Source organism: Athene noctua, chromosome Z, assembly GCF_965140245.1.
Source record: "Athene noctua chromosome Z, bAthNoc1.hap1.1, whole genome shotgun sequence".
Lineage (NCBI taxonomy): Eukaryota > Metazoa > Chordata > Aves > Strigiformes > Strigidae > Athene > Athene noctua.
Window position 1 is genome coordinate 22,399,859 of NC_134077.1, and position 19,015 is coordinate 22,418,873.

The 19,015-nt window shown below is 41.5% G+C and overlaps 1 protein-coding gene across 1 annotated transcript in view; it reads right to left on the minus strand.

The window, feature by feature from the left end:
• PDE4D (phosphodiesterase 4D) overlaps positions 1–18,722 on the minus strand; it is a 633,293-nt gene extending 614,571 nt beyond the window's left edge. Inside the window, exon 1 of the mRNA XM_074932337.1 lies at positions 18,529–18,722. The gene's annotated coding sequence lies outside the window, so the exon portion shown is untranslated. The remainder of the gene's footprint in view (positions 1–18,528) is intronic.
• Positions 18,723–19,015: the final 293 nt, after the last annotated feature.

Here is a 19,015-nt window from a genome sequence, read left to right on the forward strand (position 1 = left end):
CTCTTCTTTTGCCAGGCAGCAAAACCAATGTTTGACAATTTTGAGGACAAACTCTCAAGAGGAGTACCCACACCCCCCACTGAGACCTGAGTCTAACGCATTTAAATGCTATGAAGTTGTCTTACAAATAGTCACCCTTTTACAGAATCACAGAATTATCTAGGTTGAAAAAGACCTTGAAGATCACCCAGTCCAACCATTAACCTAACACTGACAGTTCCCAACTACACCATATGCCTCAGCGCTATGTCAGCCCAACTCTTAAACACCTCCAGGGATGGGGACTCCACCACCTCCCTGGGCAGCCCATTCCAACACCTAACAACCCCTTCTGGAAAGAAATGCTTCCTAATATCCAGCCTAAACCTTCCCTGGTGCCACTTGAGGCCATTACCTCTTGTCCTATCACTTGTTACTTGGTTCAAAGAGACTCATCCCCAGCTCTCTGCACCCTCCTTTCAGGGAGCTGTAGAGGGCGATGAGGTCTCCCCTCAGCCTCCTCTTCTCCAGACTAAACACCCCCAGTTCCCTCAGCCGCTCCCCGTACGACCTGTGCTCCAGACCCTGCACCAGCTCCGTTGCCCTTCTCTGGACACGCTCGAGTCATTCAATGTCCTTTTTGGAGTGAGTGGCCCAAAACTGAACACAGGAATCGAGGGGCGGCCTCCCCAGTGCCGAGTACAGGGGTCAGATCCCTTCCCTGTCCCTGCTGGCCACGCTATTGCTGACACAAGCCAGGATGCCATTGGCCTTCTTGGCCACCTGGGCACACTGCTGGCTCCTGTTCAGCCAACTGTCAATCAACACCCCCAGGTCCCTCTCTGACTGGCAGCTCTCCAGCCACTCCTCCCCAAGCCTGTAGCGCTGCTGGGGGTTGTTGTGGCCCAAGGGCAGCCCCCGGCATTTGCCCTTAGTGAAACTCCTCCAGTTGGCCTCAGCCCATGGCTCCAGCCTGTCCAGGTCTCTCTGCAGAGCCTCCCCACCCTCGAGCAGATCAACACTCCCACCCAACCTGGTGTCATCTGCAAACTGACTGAGGGTGCACTCGATCCCCTCGTCCAGATCATCAATGAAGATGTTAAACAGGAGTGGCCCCAAAACCGAGCCCTGGGGGACACCACTCGTGACTGGCCGCCAACCGGATTTAACTCCGTTCACCACAACTCTCTGGGCCTGGCCATCCAGCCAGTTTTTTACCCAGCAAAGCGTGTGCCCATCCAAGCCAGGAGCAGCCAGTTTTGCCCGGAGAATGCTGAGGGAAACGGTGTCAAAGGCCTCACTAAAGTCAAGGTAGACAACATCCACAGCCTTTCCCTCATCCCATAAGCAGGTCACCCTGTCATAGAAGGAGATCAGGTTTGTCAAGCAGGACCTGTCTTTCATAAACCCGCTGACTGGGCCTGATCATCTGGTTGTCCCTCATGTGCTGTGTGATGATACTCAGGATGAGCTGCTCCATCAGCTTCCCGGGCACCAAAGTCAAGCTGACAGGCCTGTAATTTCCCAGATCATCCTTCCAACCCTTCTTATATATGAGTGTCACATTGGCCAATTTCCAATCTGTCAGGACCTCCCAACAGATTTGTTGCAAACATTAGCACCAAGTAACCTGACAAACTATAACATCCATCTCAAACAAGTTTCCCTCAAGCCAAGGGCTCTTGTATTTTTCAGAAATATGCCATTAATAAAAAAAGGCAAATATGTTGTTCTCTCTGTGGCATATCTCTTTTACCCAAAGCATCAGCCTCAGTTAGTGAGAGAAAGAATGTCTCAGCTGGACCCTGGAGAAAAGAGGGAAACTGCCTAACTTTCTTGAAGTAGACAAGAATAAAATTGAAAAAAAAAAAAAAAAAAAAAAGAAAACCACAACCAGGATCAACATTGCTACCTGTAGCTGAAAATCTTTAAGATGCAGTTACACGTATTTACAAAATGTAGTACTGAGAATTAATTCACAAAGACACCCTGTATAAAAACTTAAAATTAGTTTCTGCCCTGATGGAATCTGCCACCCAAAGGAAAATGCTCCTTAATTCTCACTTCTGCCTGACCCTGTTTTCATTTCTACAGATGCTTTTGCTGTGAAATAAATGCCAGCTGAGATAGTTTCACCTTCAAGAGGACTCATAGGAAGCAATAAGAGTTGCACTGGAGCACAACACTACAGACCTCTTCACTGCATCCTGTGGGATGCAATACTTTAAAGTATTTATCCTTCTTCAAAGAATTTAATAAAAATAGTTTTAGGCCTACCTCTGGCACAGGCTAAAGAAGGATACTTTCCTGAATATGTAAAGTTTAGGACTGGAAGGGATGAGGGATGAAAAGGAAGAACGATTCCAATTATCATCACAGCCTGAATTGTGAGTGCCTGTTTAATAGTGTTATCCTAGTCAACCTGTTCAGAAAAATTACTTCATTATTCTCCTTCATCCCTGTCCAAATCTTATTAGGTGATGAGGTCAAGTTCTGATTTCCAATAAGGGAATAATTATTTGCAATTTGTCAAAAACCTCAAATATCTTTAAAATAAGGATTTTTAAGACTTTGTCAAACACCTTGACAAAAAATGCAAGGAAATAGTGGAGAGTGCAGCAGAGGACCAGTAAGATTGTGAATGGACTGGAGCATCCCACATAGAAAGAAAAGCTGAAAGAGGTGGGAATGTTCAGCCTGGAGAGCCTGTTCAGCTCTTCCCAGTGTTATCCAGTGACAGGAGAAGAGGCAATGGGCACAAACTGAAACACCAGTGGTTCCTTGTGAAGACTGTGCCGAGGGAAGTTGTGGAGTCTCCATCCTTGGACATACTCTGAAACCCTCAGGAAGTGGTCCTGAGCAACTTGCTCTAGGAGACCCTGCCTGAGCAGGGGGCGTTGCACAAGATGACCTCCAGAGGTCTCTGCCAGCCTCAACCTTTTTGTGATCCCTGGGGCTTTCCCAACAGAGACCACAGGTTAGTCCTCACATGACAGCCCTCAGAGAAGCAGAATCCAAGTGCTCCATTAGCAACGAGGATGTCACCAGGGTTCCCCACCTGCCCTGATGTACTGTCCCATTGCTGGGTCTGTGCACTTTCAGGCAGCAGCTTCTCACCATCGGACCTGACCTGAGGTTAAACCGTCCCCACAAGGCCATGACAAGATGGCCAACATCCTCTGAAGCACGGGTTTTCCTGCTTTGGGTCATCTGCCATCCTCACTTGGACAGCGGCGGGTAGGCAGCCCCAGAGAGCCCCGTGACACCTCTGGGGAGTGTCTGCAATGGCATCAACCTCACTGCTCTTGAGCAGCCACAGGCTCTGCCCTGCCACATTTGTCCCAGACCTCCGGCGGGTACGCACACACCGTGCACAATCTGTGACAGGGCTCTGGACCTACACTGCGAGTGCTGCTTTTAGGCAGAGCCTTGGCTGTCCAGGGCTGCCGAGTCCCACATGGTGGCTGTGGGTGCTAGGAGGGTGGCAGAACCATTGGCACCACTGATGTCCCCAGCCAGCTCTTGTGCCTTCCCTGACGGCCTCCTGCAGGTATCCTGTGCTAGCTCGAGTCATGTTGGCTCTCTGGGGAGGAGCAGAATGGCAGATGGGTGTGGAGGCAACCCTCACGGCTGGCTGGCCACTTTCCAGTCCGGAAGGAGACCCTCGGGGAGGCCCCTACCTCCCATTTCCAACCGCCCTCTCAGGCTTTGTTTGTTTTTGCGCTCCTGGCACCAGGAAAACTCAGGCACTTTGCACCTCTCTTTTGGTGGGACATGACGCTGGGTGCCAAGGAGGCTCGGGAGCAGAGCAGCTCTGCTGCCATGGCCAGCACAAGGCAGGGGCAGTGGGCAGGACAGTGGGAGGCAGCAGCAGGTGGCCCACGCCCCCTCTGCCTGGGCAAGGTGGACAACACAGCCTATGTCGACACCTGCTGCCACCACTTTTGCTTCATCTGCTTCTGGCAGTGGGGTGCCATGAGAGGTGCCTGCTCGCTCTGCAGGCAGCCTTTCCACCATGTCCTGTTCACAGTGAGGGTAGATGACAGCTACCGAGTACGTGGTTGGCTTGTCTGCCTGTCGGCAGGGGACGGCGGCCTGGGAGCAGATGTGCTGCAGATCCCCACAGCAGCACTACCCCCTGCACTGGGGGCCCACCAACACTGGCCCCACTGCTGGGAGGAGGAGACCTGCAGGGAGGGACCAAGCGGCACAGGGCGACGCAGCTCCAGGGCCCTGCAACACCTCCACCCGGCCGGCTGCACCACCTGTCCTCCACAGCAGCAGAGCGCATTGAGCGCACGGAGCGCTCCGAAAGGAGGCTCCAGGAAACCTCTGGACACCTTCAAGCACTGGCACAGGTCTGTCCAAGCCCTCTGACCATCAGCCAGACTGCGGCTCCTGGACACCCGCTAGTCCAGGTGCCAGGACAGCCCTGCCCTGTTGGGTCCTCCTGAGAAACCTGCTCGGCCTCACCCTGCCTGAGCAGGGGAGGGGAGCAAGAAGACCTCCAGAGGACCCTGCCAAGATACTCCATTCTGGGATTAGGGTTTTAAAGTAAAACTCTTTCCAGCTTGACAAAGCAGGTGCCAACGCTGGTCAGAAATACTTTATTTCAAAGAAGGAACATTTGATCAAGCTGTCCCCAAGAGGCAATAGGTTTCCAGACAAGACAGCACCTCTGTATACTTTGGGCTTCAGCTGAAAGGGATCACTGCGCCCTACGGCGATTTTACCAAGATGGAGAGAAGCAATCCCATCTATTCTCGCAACGGTACCACACTAAGCCTTCTGAGACAGGCTAGCAGGCAGAGAAGTGGTATTACCAAGCCCACTGCTTCCTTCCCCATCCAGTGGGACCCATCCCATTTTCCCCCACCATGGGGCCTTCTCTGAGACAGCCATGAGAGCCTCACATCTGTCCACAAGTCCCTAAACTGCATTCCCTCGCAACATTGGGGCACCCCCAGATGCTCTTGCCCCACATCCTGCAAGGACTCTCCCAGCCCTGCAGGCAGTGTCCCTGCGCAGTCAGCAAGACCCTCAGGCAGCGCTTTTGCAGGTGAGCCCTCTCAGCTCTGAAAAAAAAGGCCCTGGGCGTTCTGGAGGACACCCTCTCACTTGAACATGAGCCACTAACCTGCCCTTGCTGAAAGGAGGCTCATGGACTGGAGCACCCACTATAGGAGGAGGGCAGGCTGAGAGATCTGGGACTGCTCAGCCTGGAGAGGAGGTTCACGGGAGGATCTCATCTAGGTGTACAAATACATGAAGGGAGGATGCAGAGGGGATGCTATTCCCAGTGGTACCCAGTGGCAGAACAAGAGGCAATGGACACAATCTGAAACATGTGTGGTTCCTTCTGAGCATCAGAAAGCACTTCATTACTGTGACGATGATTGCACACAGGCACAGATGGCCCAGAGAGGTTGTGAAGGCTATTCTTCTGAGGAGAACATCAGCCATCTAAGCACGAAAGCAATCCTATTTGTTTATTGTGACAGCACTTCAGCAAGCCCTCTGAGACACTTTGGCAGTGGGAGAAGTATCACATAAAAAAAAAAAAAAAAATATCCTGCAAAATGTTCTGGCAAAATACAGCTGGGGCACGAGAGTGCCAAGAATTTATGGTTTAACTCATAAGCTTTGGAGGAGGCTACCTGATGATATGAGGCATTCCTGCAGGCCATTGATTTGCTCCAAACCACTGAGTTCTTTTCATGAAAAAGACATCTGGAAAGACCATGGTGCTCAGTAAAGGCTTTAATGTGATTTTCTTTTTTACTATAGAGCAGATTTTTACTATAGAGCAGATATAGATTCTAAATGCCTGTAACTTTTAATGTAATTACATAAAGAATTTTTTCATATATTTACATTACCTACTACTGTACAAGAGTTTTATTCTCATTCCTACTTTTAGATCCCTATTCTTTTGCATAGTCAAACATCTAGACAAAAGGTGCATTGAGATTAATCTGAAAGTTGGAAATGCCAACTTCTGTGCAATACACAAACATTCAATAAAGGAAGAAGAACGCAAGTAAAGAAGAAACTAGGGTAGGCAGTACTCACACTCCACCATAGGTAAACATCCAAGTATTTACCACTGCATTCTTCTCAATATGGCAATGTGTATTTTTATTATAGAAATACACATGAAGATCTGCAGGGCTTTTATTTTTTTGTCAACTAAAAGCAAGTGTGTTCCTTCTACAGGTACATGCCTTAATGAAAATAACCTTTAATCTGCAAACGGTTTGGGAATAAACGGTTATATGTTCTTTTCCTTTCCTGTTTGCTCCAGATTTTGCTGGGCCGAGTCAAGACCCCCTGTTAGTTGCTGTAATTCACCTTGTTTATTTTGTAGACATAACGCTGTTCTCAGGACAGTGTGTTTGTGTTAACTGTGTGAGCCCAGAGGCACTTCTGTTTTTTCAAATTTAGTTCTAAATGAATTTTCAAACTTTTGTGTTTTCACAGCCTGAGAGATTTTTGTGTTCCTTATGTGAAAGAGGGACAAGTATTTTAGGGGAAAATCATCTGGAAAAATATTTTTCCACCAAAAGTTTTCTATCCTGGGCAAACAGAGTACGACAGGCACTTTCACATGTTGCTTGACTTAAATGGTAGAAATATTTTGGTAATAGAAAAATAGTGAAAGAAACTAAATGAAATGTTCAGAAATACTACAGGAGCTACCTGACCAGACATGGTCCTGAGCACCCTACTCTAAGTGACCCTGCTTTGAGCAAGGGATTGGTCTAAATGAGCTCCAGAGTTGCCATCCAGCCTCATCTACTCTACTCTAGGTACAGAATATGATACATTTTTTCTCCAATTTTAAGTTGCACATACAACTTTATAATGTCATATGCACTGTTCAGTTGTTCAACAAAACAGACATTCTCTTAAGCAGCTGAACGAACTCTATGCACTTTAAAATATATATAGGATTTCAGCAGCTCTGGTGTACATTTCAACAGGAAGATTCATTCCTGAGTTGTCTTTGGAAAGGAGAGACTGGATCTATGGAACTATCTTTGTAAATCTGATTTAATTTAACCAGACTATCTACACAGTTTCCTTTGACCATCCACTTGGTATTGAAGCAGGAAATGGAAAGTATTATCTTGGATTTTTCTTAGTGTTTTTTTAACAGGACTAATTCAGATTTCAAACTAATGATACTTAACATTTACATAATTTATATAACACAATCATTTACATGCCATTTGCAGAACTGCCTTAAAAAATTTTCTGTGAAAAATTAAAGCCATAAAACTGAATTTAAAACTTCCGTTTCCTCTGTAAAGCTTGTGCAAAGCTTTTAAAAATGCTTTTCAATTCAAATGAGTTGGAAAAAAAAGGTTTTAGTTTACCTTGTCTAGCAAATGATAAAAACAACATTTACATTTAAAATAATAATAATTTGCTCTCTAAAACAGCTTTATATTGCAGGTAAAAATTTCTGGCTGTACAGAATCTGCCCTATACATATCAAAAACATATTTCCTAAGTAACAGAATAAAACCAGATGAATATGTAGCAGAGGGGAATGCTAAGCCTGATTTGGAAATCCTTTAGAAATTCAGGGTCCAGATGGTCAGCTGCATCTCCAGCAGGGCTAATGCTGGTATGTAGATATGCTTTGTCAGACAACAACAAACGTAGGCATGTTCTGGTTTAGGGGCAACTGTGTAAGCCAGCTCCCAGCTACAGGAGGAAGCAAGGCAGCAAATACTGCCACAGCTGCCATGGTTCATGGCTGTGAAGCTGGCCGTCATCTAGCCTAGCCCCATTGTGTCTTTGAGCAGCACCAGGAGCTCCCCTTCCCCACTGCTCTCTGAAGAGACCAACACCTGTCTCGTCATCATTACAGATACAACCACAAAGGGCTCCTGGGGTAAGGACTGCTAACCATCCTCCAGCAAACTCCTTTACTCTTCTTCTCACATTAACCTATTTTCAGCCGTTGATAAATTTTTCCAAACTTCATTTGTTTAGAGTGAAATTTCTCTTAACAGATGTTTACTTCAATCTGAATTTTTGGGACACAGGTTAGCCAGAGAGTGAATATGGAAAAGGCAATGAAATGAAAATTTGAAGAAATGAAGCACATCAGGAATGTGCTTTCAGCTATCCCTACAAATGCTCCTAAATAATAAAAACTCTGAGAGGAAGAGAAAAAAAAAAAAATCATCTGACACATGCACTACAGGGACCAAGTTCTGCAGCTGAGTTTTCTGAAGACTTGGATCAACTGGTTATATTCTGTCCTGTCTCAACTCCTGTAGGCATCACATCTCTGTTTTGCTTGAGTATGCAGAGACTGAAAAGGATAAACAGTTGCCATGTCTACAGCTGGAGAGTCATAGTGGACTGACATCCCAAATGCAGAGCAAGTATGGGTTCCCTTAACCTCCATGACTCTCCTCACTATTACAAGACTGATTTTGATTTTACATCAGGCTAATACTAAGGCATAAGCAAAGCAACCATGATAATATCATAGGGAGTGAAAGTATCTGCATAGAAAAGGAAAAGACTGAGACAGACAGTTTAACAGGTTGGGAAAAACAGAGGAAAGTAAGTAGGAACAGGAATCAACATGGCTAGTTAGCTAGGAAGGGGAAAAGCTACTACAGACTGACACAGGAGACGCTGCCAAAGGTCAGGACTGGATTGGTGTACAGGAAGGAAAGACATATGGAGAGACACAGAGACAACTATAACCACCAGATTATAATCATAGAATCTCAGAATGGTTTGGGTTGGAAGGGACCTTAACGATCATCTAGTTCCAACCCCTGCCCTGGGCAGGGACACCTTCCACTAGACCACGTTGCTCAAAGCCCCGTCCAGCCTGGCCTTGGACACCGCCAGGGAGGGGGCAGCCACAGCTGCTCTGGGCAGCCTGTTCCAGTGTCTCACCACCCTCACAGGAAAGTACTTATTCCTTAGATCTAAAAAATCTACCCTCTTTCAGTTTAAAAACATTGCTGTTTGTCCTGTCATTATAGGCTCTGGTAAAAAGTCTCTGTCTTCCTTTTAAGCCACCTTTTTATATTGAAAGGCCACAATAAGGTCTCCGCAGAGCCTTCTCTTCTCCAGGCTGAACAATAATCCCTCAGAAAACCTGAAAATTAACCCAGAATTCCAGTGTCCCTAAAAGGGGCTGCCCCGATGCAGTAAACACATCTGAAACTGCTGCCCACATGCATTCCGTTTCCCTTACTGAATCATCTGCACAGGAGTAACTGGCAGCACTAGTCCTAAAGTTTTGCTACAGTTTCATGTTTTCTATGACCTGCATTTTGAGATCCAAATCAAAATCTGTGGGGACCAGCTGCACAACGCTGATTTATATTTCTGCTTTCTTCAAATCTAGTGCCATGTAAAGTCTTGCCACAGAACTGGATCCATTTGAATTTATGGGTTTTAGAATTATGAAGGTAAAATGTAATTTCATGACTGGATTATTATAAATGCTTTTAGCACTGTGTTGTTTTAAAATAGGTTATTTGCAATACGATTATTTATATGGTCTTATATGTTATTTCACTGAATTTTATTAATAAAAGTGTAATGGAATTCCAAAATTACTGTTTGAGCTGATCACTTACAAATCTGAATTACGAGAAAATGAGTCTAAGTAGCAACCAGGGAAAAAACAGGAATAATAATAAAACCAATAAATTACTATAAATTGTCATTCCATGGTAATTACATGATTTGCCTCTCAATTTAGCTGTTCTTTAATTAAGTCATTAGTGAATATATGATCATCACAGAGTAGAGCACACTTTAAAATATTTAATGTGTGTGTGTCAGCAAGACTTTAAACACAAAGTGGCACCTGTAGATTTCAATTGTTCAGTAGTAGCTTTACAGTTAGATCCATTTCACCTGGTTATTTATCAAGGGGGGTTTGTGTGTGAATGTGTATTTATAGTTTCGCAGCCTGTCTGTTCGTGAATTAACACTCTCAAGCAAAAACATTTTTTCAGATTTCCTAAGGAATTGATCCAGATTTCAGAATCTTAATTTTATGTGCATATCAACCAGTTCCCTGAAGCAAGATTATTATTTTTTTTTTTTTCAGTGCAGGGAAGGATAACTTTAGTTTAACTTCTTGTATGCTTTAAAATGTTTTGTGCTGTTTCTTTGTCCTATCGTGGTATACTGTAATTGTAAACACATTGATGAGCTCAGATATAGCTTCTCATGGCAAAGCCTCAATTCAGTGTTTTTAACTCAAAGTTTTCTTAAAGTCATTTTGAACAAAACTCCCAGAGCACTTGCAAGCAAGGCAACTGAAGGAGGAAAGAGGGTTGTTCTGGAGCCACAGCCCTGGGGTCACTCAGGTTAGCTGTTGACTGTTCCCAAAGCCATTGCAGCCCATGCGTACATATCCCTGTATAAAGGACACAGATAGCGTCCCTGGCCGTATACATCCTGTGGGAGGTATAGCACAGACAGACCCTGCTCTGAGGGGAGGAATTCCTCTTACCTGTAGGGTTTTCTTCAGGGAGCTGCCCTTCACTAGGCAACCAGAGGGCCCTTGGCTGGGGAGGACCTGCCTTCCCGAGCAAGCAAAGAGCGGGTCAGGAAGCTCGTCAGCCCGTGTAGGAAGCAGCCTGAGAAGTTACCCAGATAAGAGACAATGCGGTAGCACAACGAGTAAACACAATGGATAGATCTGTACTCCTGAAAGCCAAACAAAACATGGCTGGGGTGCAAGCTTGAACCCTGGACCACTGATCCCCCACAGGAACTGTAAACATATTTCTTGGCACCGTACTGTCTGTGCCAGCTAGCATGTGGGAAAAATGTATGCTAGCTGGCACAGTCTTGAAGGGTAGCACATTATGAGGAATGTTACCAGTAGAAGAACAGACAAGGTTTCACTAGGATTGTCTCCCTTCACCTTCCACTGACCTAATCCAGCTTTTTATCTTTAAATACTCCCACCATGTCAGACTCTAGACCATACTGAATATATGACATTTCATACTATGAAAATTTCACCCGCAGGAAATTTTCTGCAAGAAAGTATAATTTCAACATCATTTTAGATATTTTCCAGCAGGGAGGTGGGGTTGAGGGGGGCAGAGAGATAAATAAATACATAAATGAAGCCTGAACTGGTTTAGAGCCATGGGACCCAGAGCTGCATAACATGGATGAGTACATAGCCTCAGGTTCATAATGAACATCATCCCTGCATTATTAAGGATTCCAACACTGCAGTCTTGCAAATGGCTACCAGTTTGGGAAAAAAAAAAATCACAACAACAGACTTTGCTTACAATCAGGCACGTACAGTTATAAATTTTAGCGGTCAACTTGCAGCAAATTGTGATCAGGAAAGATCAGGCCCCATTACACTGATGTAACTCTTTTCTAGTGTTATATTTTTGTGGATTTTAAATGCTATCTTTCATCATTCCTCTTGCACATAAAAATTACTAGAAGACTGCCATTTGATCAGTTCTTATTGCACTTTTTGGGGACCATAAGCATTGTGACTATCTCTTCCCATGGGTTATCCTATACATCAGTATTCCCACAGCTAGGTACATGACATAGCAATTCAATCTGAATGTTTGAATAAAGAGCCTCAGTGTTATTTCTGTGAGAAGGTTCAGGAAATGGCTGTAATGACTGGGATTTATGTTCTCAAACTTTGTTTTGTCATCAGGAGTAGCTGTCTTCATCCAAAATAAACTTGAACAGATTATTCAGAGCAACAGATGTTTTTCAAACAGAGAGATTTATGTTTAAATAGTAATTAAAAAAAATAAAAACAAAAACAAAACCCACATAACGTCAATTAGCAGGACATTAGATAGATGTTCCTATATCTTTTAATTAAATGCACAGCATATTGATAACTGGTCTTTTCAGGTCTAGCTAGTGGTTTCATTTATTTTATACACACATGCTGTGCTATATGTACTATATGGGAATCTATTATAAAAGTTAGCGATTAATAGCTTCCCCTGTCTTCATAATTAAATACTTGATAGGAAACATCCATACGGAGGTAACAGAGGCAAATTACAGATTTTATATCCCTGAATTCCAAGAGCAGCACACTGCTGGAAATTTAATATACCAAAAGGATGGAGGAAGGTCAGTGTTTTTAATGGTCAAAGATAGGTGGATGTACAAACACATTTGTGCCAGACACCATGTTGCACCACAAATGCCTGGGACATCACAGATCTTACCATCTGTTTAAATGGATGAGCCACAGATGTTCAAACCTCCGTATGAGCTGAGTCCAGAAGCTGCATACAGCTTTTGGATTTTGAAAAGTGCAAATCCAGCCCTTGATTTAATTTTTAGAGTGGTTTCAAGTATAATTTGCATTTTATAGCTTTTCTCTGTGTAAATGATAGTTCGTACTCATAAATATCTACTCACAATAGTAATTTTATTACTACATGTATCACTGTGTTTTCTACTTTCTTTACCCTCATTTTCATACAAATTTATCTTTTATATCATCTTACTCATGAGGCAGGAAAGAAGATACATAAAAGGAAATAATGCAGACTCCCTGAATATAAACTAATGAAACTACCATCCTTCACATCAATGCCCAAGTCTCAAAGAGATTAGGGAGGATGAGAGCCCTAGGTAATAAGGTAAAAAATAGACAGGCTACATTTCAAAATGTTTCAAACATTGTTAAATGTTGATTTTTTAAAAAAAATCAAAATGTTTTGATACAGATTGAATAAAATCTATTTAAGATTTTAAAACAGCAAGCAAAATAAGCATCACCAAAATTCAAGATTTAATTTTGCATGTAAATTTTTATACATGTACAAACACACACTCTGTTTTGGGGGTATATCATCATAAATATCACATGTAAAACACCTTTTATTTAATGCTGCAATAATAACTTAATGTCAAGTAAGGGCCTACAATTTCAAAATTCTGTGATAAAATGAGCAAAACTTTTTATTTTTAATTCCATCTGCAAAAAGGTTGGACCCTTGGGGAAATACTGTTATCACTGAAAATTGATTGAGTCACATATTGAAATTCATCCTAGCAAGATCAGCGGTATTCCTCTCCTCTACTGTGTCAGGCATTTATGTACTATGGTCAAGTGGAATATTTTTAACAGCAACCAAAAAGCTTAAGATGTAGGAGAGCTGTTTGGGATAACTACAACCACAGACAAACATAAATTTGATTAATTATGTTTCATGGCATGCACATCCTTTATGTTCTCAAAATTCTGGTTTTCCAGTGAAACTGAGTATAACACAGCTTTCAAGCTTTGCCAGCTCAGTTTACATAGCAAACAGAGTCCCTTTAGTCCATCTAGATCATTTTCTGTCACAGGCCATAAAGCCTTCACTTCACTTCCACTTCAGCTTGTAACTTGCCCTCAGACCACTTCCAAACACACATCAAGCACAAAGAAAATATTTGTTATCCACACCTTAAAAAAAAAAAAAAAAATGTACACACAACTAATTCCATACAGATAATACACAGAAAGCTGTTTCCCTCCCTTTACCATCTTTTCAAATCCACTACTGAACTGGAATAATTTCATTTCTTAGTTTGGCAACCTACAAGTTGTATACTTGCAGTCCATACTTGAGAGCCTCTGACCATGAAAATTCAAAAAGTTTTGGTCTACAGTAGACTGGCAGAACTGGAGAAATAAATGAGATCATCCTTAAGATATGACGTATCATGAAATCTAACAGACTATCCATGGGCTGTAATTCAGAATCCAGGCTACAGGAGGGCTGAGCTTTGCTACCTCTCAAAATCACTGTGACAAGTAAAACTTGCCGGCAAATTATTTAATGCAAAAGACACCATCATTTCTTATATGGAGAACAGCAAGTTCCAGCGAGCCCCTGAAAGAACAGCGTGTTCTCTGTACACCAGCCAGGAGCTATGTTACTGAAAAGTAAATACTTCAGTTTGGGTAACAGTACTTTCATTCAAGGAAAGCAAGATGGAACACAGGAACAGAGTATTACTTTCTCAGATGCACCAAATTCAAATCCTGACACAACAAAACAAAAGAAATTGCATCCTTGATCCTTAGAATGCAAATACATGCAAACAAGCATAGGTTTTTGCTTAAGGCCTTTTCCACATATATGCAAATGTAAATGCTTACCTGCTATGAATATCCACACATGCATCTTTGAAGTACGTTTTAGTATCAGCACAAACACTGCACAACTATTTACAAAAAGTGACTACAAAGACAAAATTACACTAGCAAGCCAAAAGCTGCTTCATTAACAATATGACATGGAGGGTTTCTTTCTTTTCTCCTCCAAGTCAAATTGCGCCATTCACTTTGTTTAAAAGCATAAATGAAACATTTTTGAACATTTTCAAGATTCTTTGAAGATATTAATTTTAACAGCTAATTCTAGCTTCAACATTCCCACTTGTTAGTTTGGTTCCCTCCTATCTCCAAATATGATTGGAACTCACTTGTTTTTTCTTCTAGATTTCTTTCTTCCCTCTCTACCTCTGCCTCCCCCACTCCACACCTTTCAATCTGATGAGTAATCTACCAGAACACAGATATCACAGATATATGTTTAAAGAAGATATAATACATTATTGTACTGATGTGATTACATTGATTTTACTTTTTACCAAGACTGTTTTAACTCTTAATGATCAGACAAGAAGAAAGGAATATTCCTCGCATTTAAAGAGAAAAGAAAAAAAATGTTGATCTTAACTTAGTTATTTATTTTTCAGGCTCTGGAATAACCATTATATAGTGCATAGTTAATTCAGAAATTTAATTGGCCACTTTAAACGAGAGAAGAAAAAGTTCACTATACCTTAGGCTAAACAAAATTCTTTTCCTTTTCTTGTGAAGTCTAAATTTCTGGTTATAAGTTCTATATTTTTTGTATAAAAGTTTGTACCATAACAATGCAGCCACATTGATACATTCTTCTGTTAAACCAAAGTATTTCAGATCTGTAAAACTGAGGTATATAGAAATATTTATTTCCGAGATAAGCAGTGCCACACTCAAAGTCACTTAATGTTATCATTCAAATAATATTACATAGCAACAGCAACAGAAGGTCCTGTCAGATCCTCTACTAATTTTGACCTGTACTTAATTCCCAAGGCTGCCATGAAATACTAGCAGAAGCAGAGGCACAGGCTAACTGCCCGACTGAGAAATGCTTGTGCCTTTCTGGGGTTTTGTAGGACCACTCCTGTCTGTTGTCTGCACAAAAAACCTGCCCGTTGTACAAGTTTAAGATGTGTCCAGTGACTAGAGTGTGCACAATTTTTTGTGGGTGTCCCCCACACTTCTTTTGTTAGTGTTTTGAGATGGGTTTTTTTCCACAAAATTGACATCTGGCACACAGTGACACCAATGAAAGAAATGTTTCTACCGACTGCAAATGGCTTACATTAACTTCCCATCATGCGACTGTAACACAGGTACAAAGCAGGACACACCTGTAGTCAGTACTCTGGTGCTGTACTAAGCAGACATAGTTTCAATATTTATGAGCAAAATGTTTACAAAAATATTTTCCAAATCATGTTGGAGTTTTTATGTAAATCATGTTGCAGATATTTGGGTTTAAAGGGAAGTTCTTTTTAAAACCTTTTCCAAATTACGTAAAGCATTTCTTCATATCAATATTACATTTAAGCAGACAAAGACACATGAATTTTACCTGCTTTGACCAAGCACCAATGCAAACAACTCAGTCAGTAGGACTCAAGGTAGGCACTATATAAAAGCTATAACTTGGGCTGTCTTCACTGAAAAGTTAAGCTCCCTTGCATTTATAGAGAAAAGCCATGTTTTAAACAAGGATACAAATCTGAGACTCTATACTAAAACACTGGGAAAACCTTTCCAAAGAGTTCTGAAAAAAACAGCTATCTAGACATTCTAAAGTGGATGTAAAATATTAGAACAGTTAATTCATGTAATAGGAGACAAAAAGTTTCTTTCAAGTAACATCAGTATAGTCAAGGAGGCACTGAACTATGAATTAGGATAGCATCTATACAAGAAGCAGTAAAATGTTCAGTGCAAGCTAATTCTGCCCTAATTAGACTTGGCACTATGTACCTATACTGCTTCTGGGATCAAACAGGTGTCCTAATGCGGATGTCCACTGCCCCAGCTCTTTCCTACAGGTATCTCTAATACATCATATTGCAGATATATTCCAGGATTTCATTCCTTCTTTGACTGCTGACCTGCTCTGACTTGCCCAAGGTTATGTTTAAATTGTGCATATTTCCATCCTGTGCCTACAATCTTGTTTAGTTTATAATCTCGTAAGGGCAGGGACTGCCTTTTACTACTTGTTTGAACAGCATCCAGCACAACAGGACTTTGATCCAGCCTGTAGGCACTGCTTGTGGTATGTTAGATTCCAAATATCACCTATAGAATTCTGTATCAATACAGTTTCAGTTCCTGGAAACATAGGATTAACAGTATTGAAACAGTACAGGTACTCAGCTACAGCACAGGACCAATTTTCCACGTTACTCCCCTTAATATCACAGCAAACACAGTGCCATAAGAAACTTAAACTTGCAAGGTTTTTTCCACAGTGTCCCTTGTTGAGCACAGGAAAAGTAAAGTGGCACTGTTCATAGCTAAACAGCCTGACTAGATTAAAAAATTTTCACAGCAGAGGTAATTTTCATTCAAATGAGACATGACATGTCACATGGCTGTTCAGACCGCAATACCATGTTCTCCAAGTTTAATGTCTAACTGGGTTATTTCCTTGTGCTTCACATATGTGAGAGAAACTATGCTGAAACAAACTTTTCATAACTAAGAGAACTACTCTGGATTTCTTATTTCAGAAATATTATAGAACCTAATAGTTTATATTATCATTTGCTACATCACTTAATGCATACCATCTCAGTCAAACTGATTTCACTGCAGTTTAACTTTCATATTACATGTATAATATTGTACCTATTTATTATACCTGACCACTAAAGTCAAGACAGCAAAAGTTACCTCACACGTTACCTGTGTGAGCACAACACTTTTTTAACTTCCTAAAGACATTTAGAGGAATTCAACAGTTTACTTTCTGGCCTACATCTAACGAAAATACTTTAGACAGTATCACTGTAGTATTGACTTTGTGATGGTCAGTTTAATTTTGCATAATTGTATGCATTACAACATAAGACATACAAGCAGCAATGTTGCTAAAATTACATTCTTATTTTCTATTACATGTTCAAAAATAATTTCTTTGCTAGCAAAAAAATATTTTTACAGAAGTTTTACAAGGGTAATTTACAACCCCAGAAGCTATAATATTAATTAGAAAGAGCAAGTCAGCTGTCTAAAGAACATTTATTATTTTAAAATTATTTACTCACACAAATCCGTCTGAAAAGCCAAGGTTTCAAGAAGGAAAGCTAATAAGAAACAGATAGGCTTATATCCTGCTAGCAAAATGTACTTCTTGGTATAACCCAGGATTTTTACCCACAAACGCTAGCTTTATTACACTACACAACGAAATGATGTTTCCAGTGGAAAAACAAGCAGTGTGGAAAGTTCTTTGCATGCACTAATAGATTTACACCAATGAATATGACCTTGTAGCATTTACTAGAGAGGTGTAGAGCACTAAGCACTAGCTTAGTAGCTTTCTAATTTCTGATTTCAATTTGCTGCTCTATTGTTTTAAACCTCAGTTGCGCAGAGGTAACACCCGACAATCTCAGGAAACCAACAAGGGAGTCACTGTGATAACTCCCTCTGATTAAACCACAGATCCTGAACAGCATTTCCCACTGGTTTCTAATTCACTGTGAGTAGAATTTGTTTTTAAACATGTGAACTCTAACATGCTGGCATTTTGCTTGCTACAAAAACAACCTCTACAAATTAAGGAAAGTATCGTAGCACCATAAAAAAAAAAAAAAACAAAAAAAAAACCACAAAAAAACCCCACAAAAAAAACACAACCACCCTGTGTGGGGTGTTAGTAAAGCTTTGCAGTTGTTTAAAATACTAGATGGTAACACTGTCTTGCTTTTTACTGGCATGTCTGTTATTTAAAGATGTGCAGGGGGAGAGTGTGAAAGGAGTGGGGGCTCTTTATTATACTGCAAGCTGAGAACTGTGTGCATTTTTTCAGTAGTTCTACCACAACTGCTAGTATAAAATGCTAGTATAAAATTATATGAAAATGTAAGACAAGCCACATGTCTTGATTAGGCACAGATGAGGTGTAATGCAGCATCACTATATTTTATTACAGAAGAACAAAAAATATAGGGATGAAACACAGCCCATTTCTGTCATGAATGATGCCCAAATTCACTGACCACATGCAACATCATGAAGCTACTTTAACCCTAGCAAGAGCAGAGCTACAAAGTTAACTGAACCTGGTCTCATACAGCATAGAATCTCAAATGTTAGCTGCTAGTGAACTACTTCCTAAACACAAGCATTCTTGTTTACGGTATGTAATTAACAGAGTAGAAAAAGTCAAAATTACTCACAGAGTCCTGAAGACGCAATAGCAAACTATCTAAGACAGGAAATTCCAGTGCAATATTATAAAACAAGTAGGAATAAACATGCATAAAGTCAGGAACTGACAGGCCTCTGGATTACTGCAACTGTAGGAATCATGCTTGTGCATGCTGGGGTATAATTTATGAAACGGAGCCCAGGAAACAACCAATCGCTTAGCTCCTCCTAACAAGTCCAACTGGCTATGAAAAGCTGGAAGTGCTGCACAGAACAATAAAGAGGAGCTATCCCACATATTAATCTACTTATCTAGGATTGCCCTCTGTGTAGAGAAAGGGAAGCATGTCACAAGGAGAGAAAAAAACAGAAAGAAAAATCAGAGCTTCACTGCTGAAACAGAATAAATTTCAATCAACAGCCAAATCTTCCATTGTAGTCATATGGTTTGTACTATAGTCAAACATTCATAGCATCAGCTAAAACGTTTCAGAAGACTGCCATCCTCCTCAGTAG